The sequence below is a fragment of the Zonotrichia albicollis genome, chromosome 31 (assembly GCF_047830755.1).
Source record: "Zonotrichia albicollis isolate bZonAlb1 chromosome 31, bZonAlb1.hap1, whole genome shotgun sequence".
NCBI lineage: Eukaryota > Metazoa > Chordata > Aves > Passeriformes > Passerellidae > Zonotrichia > Zonotrichia albicollis.
Genome location: NC_133849.1, coordinates 4,653,070 through 4,668,763, shown reverse-complemented (window position 1 = coordinate 4,668,763; position 15,694 = coordinate 4,653,070). Strand labels below are relative to the sequence as shown.

At 54.7% G+C, this 15,694-nt stretch overlaps 2 pseudogenes; both read left to right on the top strand.

The window, feature by feature from the left end:
* The first annotated feature begins 46 nt into the window (after nucleotides 1–46).
* On the top strand, nucleotides 47–5,774 carry LOC141725781 (class II histocompatibility antigen, B-L beta chain-like; annotated as a pseudogene).
* Nucleotides 5,775–6,150: 376 nt separating this feature from the next.
* The window catches only part of LOC141725900 (uncharacterized), a 215,890-nt pseudogene continuing 206,346 nt past the window's right edge, over nucleotides 6,151–15,694 (top strand).

Genomic DNA, 15,694 nt, shown 5'->3' with positions numbered 1-15,694 from the left:
GAATGCGGAGGGCTCTGAGGAGCCCACAGAGTTGCCCTCAACCAAGATGGCCGCGCTGCTTCTCACACGAGACCTCTGGCGAGAAGCGCCAAATGCGGTGCAGACCAATCAGAAGCCGCATCTGGCAGAAGTACTGGCGGAAGTTCCCCCAGCGGCGGCATCGACGGCCGCTTCTGGTAGAAACGCGGTGCATTGTGGGCATTGTGGTCCCGGTGGAGCCCACCGGCGGCGGAGCGGGGCTGAAGCCGCGGGGCGGGGCGGGAATTTGGGGGCGCCGAGGGAGCCCCGGGACCCCCCCCCGGCAGCGCGGATGGGCGACAGCGACCGCGGTCAGCACCGGGAGCGGGGGGGGCGGTTAGGAGGGGTTGGGGGATTATGAAGGGATTGGGAGGGGTCCTGAGGGGGTCTGGGGAGTCTTGAGGGAGAATTGGGGGTCCTGAGGGGACTGGGGGGATCTGAGGGACAATTGGGAGGTCGTGAGGGAGAACTGGGGCTCCTGAGAGAATTTGATGGGTCCTGAGGGACAACGTGGAGTCCTGAAGGGGTTTGGGAGGTTGTGAGGGGATGTGAGGGGGTTTGGGGGCTCTTGAGGTTGAACTGGGGGATCATGAAGGGGTTTGGGGTGAATTTTTTGGGGGGTCCTGAGGGAGAACTGCGGGTCCTGAGGGGATTTGGAGCGTTGTGAGGGGATGTGAGGCAGCTGAGGGGATGTGAGGGGCTTTGGAGGGTCCTGAGGGAGAACCGGGCGCTCGTGAAGGTTTTTGGGGAGCTTTTGGGGGGTCTCTATGGGGAATTGGGGTTGTGAGAGGATTTGAGGGGGGTTTTGGGGATTTCTGAGGGGATATTATGGGGTCCTGAGGAGATCTGGGGGAGTCCTGCAGTTATTTGCGGGGAGATTTTGAGGGGTCCTCAGGGGATTTTACGAGATCCTGAGGGGATCTGTGGGATCCTGACTGGATTTGGGGCAATTTTGAGGGGATTCGGTGTCATTTTGGGTTTCCTGTCCAGATTTTGTGGTGATTTGGGGGATTTTGGGAACCCTGACTGGCTTCTGGGATATTTTTGGATAATTCTGTTGTCCCTGACTGGAGTTTTGTGGCATTTTGGGGCTTTTTTTAGGGTATTTTGGGGTAATTTCATGGTCCTGGCCGGAGTTTGGGGTGTTTGGGGTAATTTTGGGGTAATTTCACGGTCCCTGACTGGAGTTTGGGGATTTGGAGTGATTTTGGGGTCCCTGACCAGTTTTTGGGGGATTTGGGGTGATTTTGGGGTCCCTGCTGTTGCGGGGTGTTGCAGCTGGGCTCATGGTCCCCAGGGAGGGCGCAGCTGCCAGCGCCGGGCAGGGGAGCAAACGAGAAGGGTCCTGGTTCCAGAAAGCTCCAGAATCCATTCCTGACCCCCGGGCAGGAGGGGCAGGATGGGGATGAAGGACCAGGCAAAGGCAGGGCAGGGGGTTTTTATAGGGGATCCCTGAAGGGAGTTGGGGTTCGTGGCGAGGGAGGAGTTCTCAGCAACACAAGGAGGGTGAGACCAAATTCCTGTCCCTTAGGAACAGAGGCACTCCACAACTCCCCAGTTTTTAAACTGATCAATGCATGGTGAATAACTTAAAATAAGTTGTTTCTGGAGAACATGACTTTGTCATGGTTTGATGCTGGCATAATGACAGTGCCCCCATGAAAATATATTCTCCCCAGTGTCTACTGTGAGATGGGACCAGAAATACAGCAAAGAGGCTCCAGCTTAGAAATGAATTTAAAAAAAGGAATTATTAACCTACAACTGTATGTAAAAAGGAACATGCATAGAACTCAGAATGGAAACCTTCCAAAACATTCCTCCTCCTCCTAACAATTTCCACCACAGCACAATGAGATAAAACCTTAGATTCTCAATCCAGTTACCACCTCTCAGATAATCAATTCTCAGTTCATCAAGGAGAGAGGAGTCCCTCTTGTGCCACAGGCTTTCCCAAGAAACAGAGTTGAGACCTCTTGTGTTTTCATGTCACACATGGCACAGCCTGGAAATCATTTCCCATGGTGACATCTTCCTTCCATGCCCAGTGCTCTCACCACTGCACACACACCAGAGCTGCTTCTGGGGTTCCTCTTTTAAGGATGCTTTGCCCAGTTCCAAAAATGAACACAGTCTCTCACTTTTGGGACACCTGTCCCTCCCAAATTCACTGCCCGGGGCCGAGGGGTCTCAAGAACAAAGATCTTCTTCCTCACTGAAGGCAGAGGGCACCACCACCCTCCTCATCCGTCTCTGTTCATGCCACTCCTTCACATCACATCCCTGCACTCTCTTGGCTCCGAGCCATTGCCTGTCCCCTAAATGCAGTCTCTGTGCCACAGGAAAAATGGTTCTGTCCGTGGCTATGCAAGAAAAGTCCAGCCAAAGGCCACTCCATCATCTCCCGCCTAGGATTCTTCTCAACTTCTCTTGTGGACCATCTCCTCTTATCTCATTCCTATCTCTCTTCTCATTCAGCTCCAGGAGGATCAGCATTTGTAAGGTTTCCATCATCCAAGAAAAGGGTTAAAATCTCGGGCTCTGCCTGCCCAGAGCTCCCACGCTGGCCCTGCCGGGCACCTTCTCTCTGCACCCCTTCTCCTTCGTGGCTGTGCTGCCAGCACAAGATGGCAAATTTCAAGGTGGCACAGGCACAGACACCGTCTCTCCCTCTCTCTGTGGCCGCTGCCCGATGCCTCTCAGTGCTCCTCCACCCTTCCATCCTGCAGGGGCCTTCACCTCCCTTCTCTGTCCAAGGCCCGGCTCCCCTCACCCGGCCGCATGGCTTCCCCTCCCGCACCCAGCCCGCAGCCGGGCAGGGCAGCTCTGAACCTTTCACCCACGGAACCAAGAGAGCTTCCCCTGGGAGTTCTCTGCTTTTAACCCCCTGTGTGCTCAGAGGTGAATCCATGTCCTCAGGGGCCACACCAGGTGCCATTATTCAAATCTGAACACTGGTTTGATCACAACATCCCAAAAATCTCACTTCCTTTTCAAACCAGGACAGCGGGACAAAGGGATCCGAGCAGAAAATCCTGAACGAGCTCAGTAACCCAAACAATGGGGTTAAATGTGAAATGAGCGGCTTTGATTGTCCACCACAGCCCGCTCCTCTCTATCCCGCATCCAGCTGCCCACCGCCCCAAGGTTCCCCCTCGCCAAAAAACCCCCAGCCCGGGGCTGCAGGGGCCCGGAAAGGCCTGAGCCAATGGGAGCGCAGGCAGGCGGCATCTTAGCCAATGAGAGCTCGGGGCGTTGGATTGCCTCATCGGTTGCCGGGCAGAGCCCGTGGCCCGTCTCTCCCCTGAAGCGGCGGCAGCCAATGAGAGCGCGCGGCGCTGCCGAGCCCGCCCTGCTCCGGACTGGCGCTCCCAGCGCAGCGCGGCTGCTTTGGGGCTGCTGCTCCCTGCCCGGCCCCGGCCATGGGGCGAGGGGCGGCAGCTGGGGCCCTGCTGGTGGCACTGGTGGTGCTGGGAGCCCCTCCGGCTGCGGGTGCGGAGCTCTCGGGTGAGGGGGGGGCGGGAGACGCTGGGAGAGGGGGGGAGAAGGGGGAAAAGGGGGCGAAGGGGGGAACCCGTAATGGAAGGGCAGGAGGAGGGGACCCCCTAAGGGAGAGCGAGAGGGATTGAGGGGTGGGGGGAGGAGAGGGAGCGGTGGGAGAGGGTGGGGAAGGGGCAAAAGCGGAGGTGGGACACCATATCTGAGCGGGAGGGGGCTGGGGATTGGGGAATTTGTGGGAAAATGGGGAAATGGGACCCCAAAAGTGATTTGGGGGGCGGCCGGAGGTGAGAGGGGAGACGATGTGGAAGGGGAAATGGGGGAAGGGCGGCAAAGAGGAAGCAGCAGCGCGGGCAGGAGGGTCCCATGGCAGCCGTGGGGCACAGGGGGTGCGGAGTGGGGATCCGGGGTGGGCCCGGAGCTCTGGGGATGCTGGGAGAGGGTGGTGGGTTGGCACCCCCTGTCCTGTGTCCTGCACACTCAGGGATGTTCCAGAGGATGACAAAGTCCGAGTGTTACTTCAGTAACGACACGGAGAAGGTGAAGTACGTCCAGAGATCCATCTACAATCGCGATCAGTTCATAAAGTTCAACAGCGACGTGGGGCACTTTGTGGGGTTCACCCGCTATGGGGAGAAGTTGGCCAAGCGCTGGAACAGCAACGCGGTATTCATGGAGGACAGACGGACTGCGGTTGACTGGTTCTGCCGGTGCTGGTACAAGAACTTTACCCGGTTCATCACGGAGAGCCGAGGTGAGCACGAGGGAGAGCGCGTCCCCTCGGGGCCTGCCCTGCCAGTGACCCTGGAGCCCCTCAAAATCTCCCTGGGCATCGGCCCAGAGCCCTCAGCCCTCCTTGTGCCGACCCCCGGGGTTTCCAGATCCTCCCAGTCCCTCCCGGTGCCCCCCCGCGCGTCCATTTCAGCGACCCGTAAAGTTGACACTTCTCAACCAATGAAATGGCATCGTGTTCATGACTCATCTGTTGCTAGGCAGACCCGCAGCAAAGAGTGCCTCGCGCCGGACTCGCCCTCCCAGTGCCGCGCACTTCATTCCCAGTTCCTCCCTGTGCCACCAAGATCCCTCCCAGTGCCATTCCAGTCCCTCCAAGACCATGCCCAGTTCCTCCCCAGTCTCTCCCAGTCCATTCCCAGTCTCTTCCCAGTTCATTCAAAGTTCACTCTTAGACCTCCTCCCTCTCTCCCAGTTCCCCCATTCCTTCCCATCTGTCACCCAACTCCTTCCCAGTCTCTCCCACTCCCTCCGAGCACATTCCCAATCCATCCGAGCCCATCCCCAGTCCCTCCCACCACGTTCCCCAATCCATTCCCTGTCATTCCGTGTCCATTTCAGTCCATTCCCAGCCCTCCCTTCTCTCTCCCAGTGTCCCCCAGCTGATCCCAGTGTGTCCCCGCTCTCTCTCCCTGTCTCTCCCAGTGTCCCCCAGCGTGTCCATCTCGCTGGTGCCCCCCTCGAGCTCCCAGCCCGGCCCCGGCCGCCTGCTCTGCTCCGTGATGGATTTCTACCCTGCTGCCATCCAGGTGAGGTGGTTCCAGGGCCAGCAGGAGCTCTCGGAGCACGTGGTGGCCACCGACGTGGTCCCCAACGGGGACTGGACCTACCAGCTGCTGGTGCTGCTGGAAACCTCCCCCCCGGTGCGGGCTCAGCTACAGCTGCCAGGTGGAGCACGTCAGCCTGGAGCAGCCCCTGAGGTGGCACTGGGGTACGGGGGAGCCCCTGGGGGCGCTGGCAGAGCCACTGGGAGGGAGCTGGAGAGAGCCGGGCTGGGACTGGGAGAGGGGCTGGGGCCTAGGCAAGGGCGGGGAAGGGGTTTGGGGGATTCTGGGGAGGGTGGGATGGGGTTGGGGAGGCTCTGGGTGTGACTGGGAGGGAGTTTGTGGGCGCTGGGTGCAAAGGGCAGGGGGTTTGGAGTATGCTGGATGCGAGTGGGAGGGACGGAAATCAGCCTGGAGGGGGCGCTCGGAGCGCCTTGGTGTGTCGCTGAGAGGTTTTGGGGGGGCTGAGCCCTGCGGACCCCCCAGAGATGCCGCCGGACGCCGCCCGCATCAAGATATTGATGGGGATTGGGGGCTTCGTCTTGGGCTTCGTCTTCCTGGCGCTGGGGCTCGGCTTCTCCCTGCGCAAGAAGGTCAGGGCGGGTGCCGGGGGTGGCGTCCCCCCCGTAGCGGAGCGTGTGCGCTCTCGCCGGGGCCCCCAGCCCGGTGTCACCCCCTTTTCTCTGCCCACAGAGCTCCTGAGCCGGCGGCGGCCGCAGCCCCTCCCCGTGCGCTCGGGCCCGGCCGGGACCCCCCGCTCCGTCCCCGCTCCGCTGATTTTGTTGGAGTCCCGTGTGCCCCCCCAGCCCCGCTGGCGCTCTGCCCCCGCCCAGTGCCTGCTCCCAGTGCTCCCAGTAAAGCTTCCCAGTTGGGCCCGGGGCCGTTTATTGGGGGTGATGGGGAGGGTTTTGGGGGGCGGGCGATGGGACGGATTTGGGCAAAGGGAGGGGGACAAAGGGTGGGGGCTGGGCCCGGGGGTAGCGGGAGGAGGAAGAGGACGAAGGAGAATGACGATGGAGGGGGGGACGTGAGAGAGAGATGAGGGGAAGGAGGGGGGAGGAGGAGCGGGAGGAGCGATTGAACCGGGAGGGAGAGGCGGGTGGAAGAGAAGGGGGAGATGAGGAGAGGAGCAGAAACAGGAAAAGTAGCGGGGATCCCCCGGCCTACATCGAGGTGTCCCCAGGGGGGCCGGGAAGATGTGGAACCCGCAGCCAGGAGTGTTCCCAACACGGGGAGCTGTGACCCTGGAGGTCACTCGGGATTATCCAGCGCGGATCGTCCAACGGGAGGTGGAACTGGAGCGGGGCACGGAGCTGGTCCCGACCCGGGGCACTGCGGGATCCGCGGGCAGCAACACATGCTCCTCCTGCTCCATCCCTCCTCCTGCTCTCCGGCTCTGCCCTCACGCAGCCCGGGGGGCCCTGAGAGCGCGGGGCGGGGCTGTGCCGTGTGCAGAGCCCGCCCCTGGCGGCGATTGGGCGATGGTGCCGTCAGTCGTGGTTGGGGCGCGCTGATTGGTGGGAGCGGGGCGGGGCAGGGCCCCGGGGGCGGGCTGAGGGCGGCGGTTGCTGGAAGCGCCGCCATTGTCCGAGCCTGTGTGCGGTCCCGGGAGCGGCGGCGGCGGTCGGAGCGCGGTGAGGCGGCGGCGGAGCTCGGAGGCGGCCGCAGCGCAGGTGGGAACCGCGCTGGGTTGTGCGGGGGCTCGGGGCTGTCTGCGGGCCTCGGGGGCGGCAGGGGGCTCGGGCGGGTTGGTTGTGCCGTGTCCGGCCCGTGTTGCCGCTGGCGTGAGGGCGCTGCGGGAGCGGCTGCCCGCGGTCTCCTTGCGGCCGCTGCCTCGGCAGGAGCCGCTGCCGGAGCAGCGCTGGCTCGGCCCGGTTGCTGTGGCTGGGACAGAGGGGGCTGCCCCGTGCCCGGGGATGTGCGGGGAAATTCGCGTGGCCGGAGGTTTCTGTGCGCAGAGGAGACAGAGGAGTCCTGTAAAAGTGACTTTATTGCTGGGCAGAGGGAGAGGCCGTGGGGCATTTGCCTTGCGCTCTCTTCCATTGTTGTAGTTCGCAGACTCCTTTTTATTCTCATTTTCCCGGCCTCATCTCCCTCTCCCTTTGCCCACTGCCTGAGGTGCTTGGAAGGTTCAGACTTTCCGATCGGCCAACGGCATGTCCTCGTTAATGTGCACCCCCACTTTTGTATAACAGCCGATATTCATGGCTCTGTTAAATCCTTGTTCTTCTGGAAGTTCAGGAATTTAGCGGGACTTTGTGTGAGCAGCAGTCCATTTTAATTAGTAACATTTATTGCAGCTGGTGGTTTCGCCCAGTTACTTCCTTATCTACAAATCCCTGGTGCCTCGCTCACCTACTGAATGAGCTGCACTCTCAAGCTGTGGAGCATGGTAAAAAGATGAGAGTTGCTGTAGCACATCCGAGGAGAAACAGCATTCGTTTAACCCATGGTCTGCCAGGGAGCCACAAAACCGTGTCCCATTCCCATCATTTCCATGTATGGACCAATACATGAGATGCTTTTTTGTTTCTGGTGTTGTTTTTTTTTTTTTCACCACTTTTCCTTTGTCATCTCTTTGCCAACAGCAGTATGAGCCATTTAATTTTCCACAAACTCCTCCTTTTTCTGCTAACAGATGATCTGATCCCATCCCATGGTGAACTGTTCTGTTCCTCATTTCAGTGGATTGGTCGGCAGGAAGGTCAGGAGCTGGAGCTGTCTGGTTGGTTATTATAGCGAGGGCAGCTTGTAATCTAGTGATGCAATTGAAATGAGAAATGGGTTCTGTGGCTCCTGATATGAATTGGTTCGGGTTCCCAGGGCCTGGTCGATGGTCTTGTAGGATTTGTTTTCCTGGCCGGTCACCTTTTCCCCCTTTTTGGCTGCTCTCTCCAGCCAGGGCTGCATCAATTGACTGCTTTTCTCTAAATAAATAATCAAATCCTTGGATTCCCAACTGATTTCCCTGAATTTTTGGTAGCAAAAAACCCCCACTGCTCTAATATACCCTATATAACACAGACAGTGCCAGCACGTTGGAGTGGGCAGAGGGATGATTCCCCCCAATTATTTATAGTGAAGTTTTCCCAACATTCTCCATGTGCTGTTTCCCTTTGCAGCTTCACCCGTTTGTGTTGCAGGGTCAGATATCCTCCCCCTGGGCTCTGCCTTGAGCTGTGCAAATTCCATCAGTGCCAGCAGGCAGAGCTTGGGGTGAGGGGCAGAGGGAATCAGCCCAATTCCTGCCCCGGGCAAGAGACCCAGGTGCATTTTGCCGGCAGTGTTAATTTCCATTTTTAAAGCTCCTCTGCAGGCTGCCTGGAATGAAGCTTCACTTCCTGCTGCTGGGCAATGTTGATGTTTTGTTGCTGGTCGTTATCTCTGTGGGTGTCTTTTGAGCTGTTCCCAGTCTGTTGAGATGTTAAACTCATCTCTATTGAGTGGTGTAACATCCCTTAAATAGAACCTGAAAAATTCATTTCCCCAAGGCACAGACAAACCAAGCCTGAGCAGAGGAATAAGATTTAAAAGAACCGAAACATGGTATATTTTGCAGCAGTGCAATGGCAGGCAGGCCAGAGTGTGGGTGTCAGTGAGCCCCAGAGTGGAATTGTGCCCTGGTGTTCCCCAGCAGCTGTGGCAGTGCAGGCCCAGGCAGCGCTGAAGCTGCAGCAGTGGCAGCAAGGCTTGGCCCCAGTGGCTGGAGATGGCAGAGGAGGGTGGCCAGGATTGCAGAGGATTCCAGGCGAGGATCTGTGGGCAGGCGCAGGGGCTTGGCCCGCTGTGGAGCCCTGGCTGCTGCTGCGTTGCCTTCAGGGCAGGCTCAGGGGCGGCCTCCCATCCTCCTGCTGCAGGCGGGAAGTGCAAATCTCCGGGGCTTCAGAGCCCTTGAGGCCAGGCTGAGGGGTCCCCCCGTGTTGAGCTGTGGCGGCGGCTGTTTCTGGCCTCAGGGACACTTGGCATGGGCCCCTTGGCCACCAGTGGTGCTGCTTTGCACTCCTTAGGCAGGAGCCGATGTCCTGGCTGGGTGTTGGCAGCAGCAGAGTGCCAGGGCAGGCTGTGTGCCAGCCCAGCTTGCTGTGGGAGAATGTGCCTTGATATCTGCTGCAGTGGTTGCTGAAGCAGTGAGAATTGCTTTTGCCCCCCTGTTAGGTGCCATGGTGTCAGCAGAAGATATTGAAGCCTTCCTGCTCAGGGCATTTCAGTGCCAGGCTCTCACAAGCACCCACAGCTGCGCGGGTTGAGCTGAGCATGGGGCGGTGACCTGCGCAGTGTCTGATTGCCCTTCCTTAATAACAGCCTGTCTTGTAGCTCTTTTCCCTTCTGCTGCCCTTGCAGAGCCATCCACAAACACAGTTTCTCCCTCAGGCCAGGGAATGTCCCATCATCAGGGAATGTCCCATCATCAATGTGTCCCAGCCTGGGTCTGGAGCTCTGTCCCTTGAGTGCAGTCCTGGGTTCCTTGCCAGCCCCTCTCCAGGCTGTTCAAACAGGAGGCTGGGTTAAACCCTTGCCCTGTCCTCAGTTCTGCATCCTCCTGTGCCATTGAACAAGTTTCATACTGTAATAACCAAGCCCTGCTCATCCATTTAGAGGCTCTTTTGGTTGTCAGACCTTTAACTTGATGCCAGACTTGAACTGTAGGAGATCTTATATAGAGTTAAATATTTTAGCACAAGAATTCCTTTGGCAAGACCCTGTTACGCATCCACCTATAATTCAAATAGTTTTAACCTGTCTGGAAGGCCCAGGCCAGACACCTTAGTTAATCTTCATTTTAACACTTGAAAATTCTGTGTTTCCTCCTTGTGTCCATCCATCCAGTTTGACTGGCAGGATAGGAGTGTTCTAGGGAGGCATCCTTGGCTCCAAAAGCCCTGCCTTTAAGAGGGACTCAATACCAGGCTGCGAGCCCTTCCTTCCGTCTCTTGGAACAGGGTATTTCTTGTCCTGGTTGCTTTAAAGTAATTTGTATAGGCTCCATATCTAATTTTCCCTCTTTCCCTGGGGCTGCCCACATTTCTGGGTTCACTTCAGCATAGGCCGTGCCTGACATTTGGCATAGAGGTACAACAGAACTGGCCTTTGTATCACTTTTTATAATATTACTTTGAGTTACGAGTTTAGCGATCAAATGCCTTCCCAGTAAATCATGATAACAATTAGGAGCGGATAAAACTTCATGCGTTTCAGATCCATCTCCCACTTCTGCTAACAGTGGTTGAATAAAACCACACATCTTTCCCACTTATCCCCTGAATAATCAGAGACATTTTTGGCATTTCCCCCACTTAGGTCTAAGATTCAGAGTGGATTGAGAGGTCCCTGTGTCCATCAGGAAATGCCTCCTCTCAATGCAGACCCACCCTGAATGTTCTCAAGGGCTGCAGTGTGGAGGGTCCCTGGTGTGATGGGAGCTGTGCCAGCCCTGCCAATCCATGTCCATCAAGGGGTGGACTTGCTGGTGCTGAGGGTGCTGCTGTCTGTGCTTGCAGTGTCCTTGTGCCCTGCAGCTGGAGCCCTGGTTCCTTGCCAGGGGCTGTTTGGGTGGGCTCTCCCCTTCCGAGGAGGGCAATGCCTGTGCCAGGTGCTTGTGGCCGAGCCCGTGCCCTGGGTGCTGGGGTCCCCTTGGGCCCTGGGGTTGATCCTTCAGGGGCTGTAGGAACTGTGCCCTGGCCTTTGCCTTCAGCTTGGCCTTTTGCTGCTCCCTTCTTGCATTCGCCTGCTGTGCCTTTGTGCCCAAGTGCTGCAGGGCCTTGTTGTGCCCCTCCTGCAGCCCCCTCAGTGCCTGTGGGTGCTTGTCTTGCTTTACAAGAGAGGTTTCTGCTCGGGAAGGCAGAAAAAGCCTCTCTTGGAATGGAGAATGCAAACCCCCTCCCTCTTAATTTTTAGAATAGTGAAATCAAGGGGCTCTCAGGCAAAGATATGGGAGCAGGAATACCAGTTCTTTACTAGTGTGTACAATAAAGCAAACAAACAGCAACAGCTGCGGCACTGACAGCAAACGGAGCCCGGAGCCAGTCCCGGCCTTTGGGCTGCGGCGCTTTCCCCTTGGGTGCAGTTCCGGGCACGGCCGGCAGGGGCGCTGGTGGCTCCCGCGGCGCGGGGCAGCGCATCCCTCCCATGGGAACCTCTCTGAAGGGAAATAGAGCAATCCCTTCATCCAACTCTTTCACTTTTTTACCTTCTATAGCCTTTCTCTCGTGTTTTGGGAAAGAATTTGGAGAAGGCTGCCTTTTAAATGGGCTCCTAGTGTTTCAATAAGGTGCTTCCTGTAGAGAGAGAGAGTTTCCCTGAGCAGCCGGAGCTGTCGTTACCAAGGGGACGTAACTCAGAGCAGGACGGGGCTCTGATATCCTCGGGGAGGATATCCCGCCGAGGCTCGGTGGGAGTGTGGGCAGGGTCTGCTGCCGGAATCGGCAGAGGGGGATCTTCCCGTGGAGCCCGAGGCGGAGCGTGGGCAGCCCCCACATGGCTGATGGCGGCTGATCCGGCAGCTGCCGGCAGAGCAAAGGCAGGTGGGAGAGCCCGGCAGCAGCGGCAGTGCCCAGCGCAGGTGGCACGGGCAGGGCAGGCGGGGATGGGATGGCTGGGACCCGCCCTGGGTGCGGTGGGCGCGGTGAGCTCGGAGCAGGCGGCAGGACAGAGCAACCCCCATCTTGCCCAGCATGGGCGGCAGAGCGGCCGCGGGCCAGGCAGTGGGAGCAGGGCACACAAATTGAGCGACAGCGCCGGGGCAGGTGGAGCTGCCCTGGGCAGTGAGGCCGCACCTGGGATGGAAAGCGGGGCAGGCGGAGCTGAGGCGGGCAGCGAGCCGGGAACCGGGACAGGCGCCTGGGCCGCGAACGGAGGGGGCAAGAGCTGCAGAGGATCCCACTCTCTTTCTGATTTTTCCTCTTCTTCCCCTTCCTTTTATTTCCCCGTTTTCTTTTCTTGTTTTGTCTCGGTTATTTCTGATACTTTTAAGACTTTTATTCTCCTAAAATCTCCTGTCTAACGTATGGCATATTCTCTTTCTTCTAGATTAAATGGGGTTTTTTTACAAATAAACCCACAAGCTGAAAAATCTAAACTTCGGCTTGGATACTTTGAAATGGCCAACGAGCTAACTCAGGACCTCCTAATGTTGTTTTCCTCATCACCTTTTTATTTATCCTTTGGCAAATTACCGATACATCCTAAATCCAAAACTCCCAGTGCACCCATAGTTCCTTAAAAAATGATCACACAAAGCTTGAGTACCCCAGTGCATTTTCTGATGCATTTCTTCTGATATTTTCCTAGTAAGCACATTTTATTAGGTAATTGTCTTCCATCAAGAGGTTTCCATTTCCCTGATTTATCTTGTTCACTTCCTGTCTTGTTTAATTCTTTTTTCTCTGCTAACCTAAACTTTGGAATTTCCATTTTTTCCTCGTTTGGAGTTAATATTAACGTAACTCTTTCAGCTCCATTTTCTGCTGCATCCTTAGCTTTGTGATCTGCCTGCCAATTTATTTCCTCCTCTTTCTGGGGTCTTTCCCTTTTGGAGGTCCCTAATATGTACTATAGCTATCTCTTTTAGTTGATTGTAATGCCTCTAAAGTAAGTTCCTCATGTACTAATCCTTTTCTTCTTGAATTAAGTAATCTTTTTCCTTTCCAAATGTTTTAAAGCTATGTACTACTCCAAAGGCATACCTTGAATCAGTATATATAGTTCTTTTATTTTGTGTTAAATATTCTAGTGCTCTTTTTAAAGTATATAATTCACAAGTTTGAGCTTACTAGTTTAAGGTTAATTTCCCTTTTTCTCTAGTTTGCATGTTTTTCCCATCGACTACTACATACCCTGTATTTTCTCGTTTTGCAAGGAGGTGTATCTCTGTTAGCTAACATAACTCCCAAAGGATTATTTTTTCTTTTTTTTCCCTGTATCCTACTTACTGGTTTTCTGTCTCATTTTTCAAGATCTTATCTATTCATCTTCTGCCTCTGTTTTTCACATTCACTAACAACCTAAATACCACTTTTCTTTCAACTACACACACAAAAATAAAAAAGGTTTTCCTCACACTACTTTCAGTCCAATACACCTCCCTCCAAGGAGATATAGTGAAGCTTAAAATACAGAATCTACATTACCTATACTTTCATTCATCTACATTCGCTCACTTTTATTTCTCACTCACTTCCACACATTCATTCCCGCCCTCAGGACACAGAGTGGATCCCTGTTGACAGAGAATCGCGGCTCCCTGTGGCCCCCCCTGGCCTTGGGGTGGCCTCTGGGTCTCAGTATCTCCGGGCCTCCTGGGAGGGCCCTGACTCTGCTGCCTCCGGTGCCGTTCCCCTGTGGGGCTGATTTGTGTGTCACTCACACTCTTTAGCCACGGCCCCCTCACAGGCCCTGGGGACAATGGCCCGTTTGCAGGTCACCTGTACCTTATGCCACAGCCCCCACACGCCAGGAGAACAATGGCTTATTTGTGGGTCACACACTCCTCTTTCCGCAGCCCCCCTTCCCACCCGCCCGGGAAGGGCTGATTTAGTGTGTGACTCACTCTCACACACAACAAGACAACAATAAGGTACCTTTTGTTATAAATGATGAAATCGAGAGCCAAACTTATAGGAAAATTTAGCAAAGTTTTTTTAATTTGTCTGTGAGACTGAAGTTCGGTTGTCAAAACCAGCACAGCCAAGGGTGAGCGTCGAGCCCGGGTTCGGTGCTGGGTGAACACGGATCTGACCTGCAAATGTCAGAGTCTCCCCCTGTTCACAAATGCTGCCTGACGCAGCGAGTTCTTTTACAGTTTATTCTGCTCGAGGCAGAGATGACCGAATGTTCTTTGTGTCTCTTCCCATGCATAACCTTGGCTTTACCTGTGCAGAGGTGGACAAAGACTCAGTCCCGGTGTCTGATGTTGTCAGTAGACTCCGGGGAAGTCAGCATTCACATGCATCAGGGTGGGGCTGTGGATCATTGTGGTGGCTGTAATGTCGAGGCGTTAATCGCTCTTGGCTGGACCTGGTGACCCGGGGAAGGCAGCGATTATCGCCCTGGAAGCTTCTATTCTTTCATTAAAAACCCCGATGTTTATCTCAACCAAGTCCAGGAACTAGATGTATATGAATAACACACTGCTCCTGGCCGGGATGGTGAAAAGACATAATGTGGATGTTACTATATTTTATACATTAATAGCATGAATTATCTGTACCATATACTACACTTTCACATCACCTATTACAAGTTTAGGTGTTTCTGGCCAGTCCTGGTACTCTTGGATATCCCTCAACCCAGCTGCGCTGTCCAATCCCAGATGCTCTTGAGCATATCCTCAATCTAGCAGAATTTTGCTCAACCGTGAATGCTCTTAGAATGTTAATTCTTCAACGCAGCAGGTTTTAATTCTGGATGCTCTTGGGCTCTCTTATCCCTCAAACCAGCAGAAGTTTTAGGGTTCCCTTTTGTCCCATTTCCTAGTGGATTTGGCTCGGAAACTCCTCTGCTCCCTTGCTCCGAGGGGTCCAGCCCCTCTCTGAGACCCAGTCCCAGTTACCCCGGGGGATTCTCTCACTCCTCTTCTCACTCGCTGTGTCTCTTTACTGGCTGCTTCCCTTGAGGAAAGTTGGAAACGCAGCGTGGGAGACTCCAGCACTCACTTGGCAGGTCTGGGACAACCAGCCCTCCTCTCATTCACACACATTCATCCCCCTGTACCTGCCCCCCTGAGAAATACTTACCAATCCCTTTTTCTTCCCGGGTTCTTCGTGCACATTACTACTCTTAGGGGGCCAATTACCGTGGTTGTAGGGAGCCTTTTCCCTTCTCTTTGTTTTATTGTCTCCTTTTGTCCACCATAACCTGCGTCTGTCGGTCGCCCCAGGGGAGACAGAGCGAGGCTGCCAACGGGGCAGGGCGCGCCTTCCCCACTCTGACTCTCCTAAAGCACCGGCAGCGAGGTGTTAGTAACCATCCTCTGCTACCAAATTGTGAAAAACGCCAATCACTTGCTTTTAAAATTTTAAAAGTTTAATGGTAATAAAATGATTATAAAAATAGTAATAATATTAGAGTAATGACAATTGTGACAAATCCAATTAGGACAATATGAGACAACAAATACAAAGAGTTACGGACATCCGGGGACCTTTTTCTGGGAAGCATTTTTCTGGGAAGCACGAGCCCGAAAAAGGACACCTGTTAACACAGGATTAACCATTAAAAACAATAGCCTGTTGCATATTCATACACCTCATACATGATGCATAAATTCCATTCAAACACAGGATTCTGTCTGGTCAGTGTCAACTTCTTCGTCTGAAACCTAACAGCAGCTTCGAGGCACGAAGAAGTTATTTCTTCTGACAAGAGAGCACTAAATTCTTTTTCCCTGAAAGATTTAGGTGTCCTGTGACTGCTATCTCGCTGCAAGTCCTTTTTTTAAAAAAGTCTCTTACCAAGCATAGTTTCTATTTTAACATTTTTTAAATAACCTAAATCTATATTTAACCAACTATTTAAGAGAATTAATACAGCAGTACTTTCTAACATACGACATATAATATTCATTTTAATATTTGCGAAAACCCAATCACAAAATATGCATTTTTTAGAAGTATAATCCCACTTAC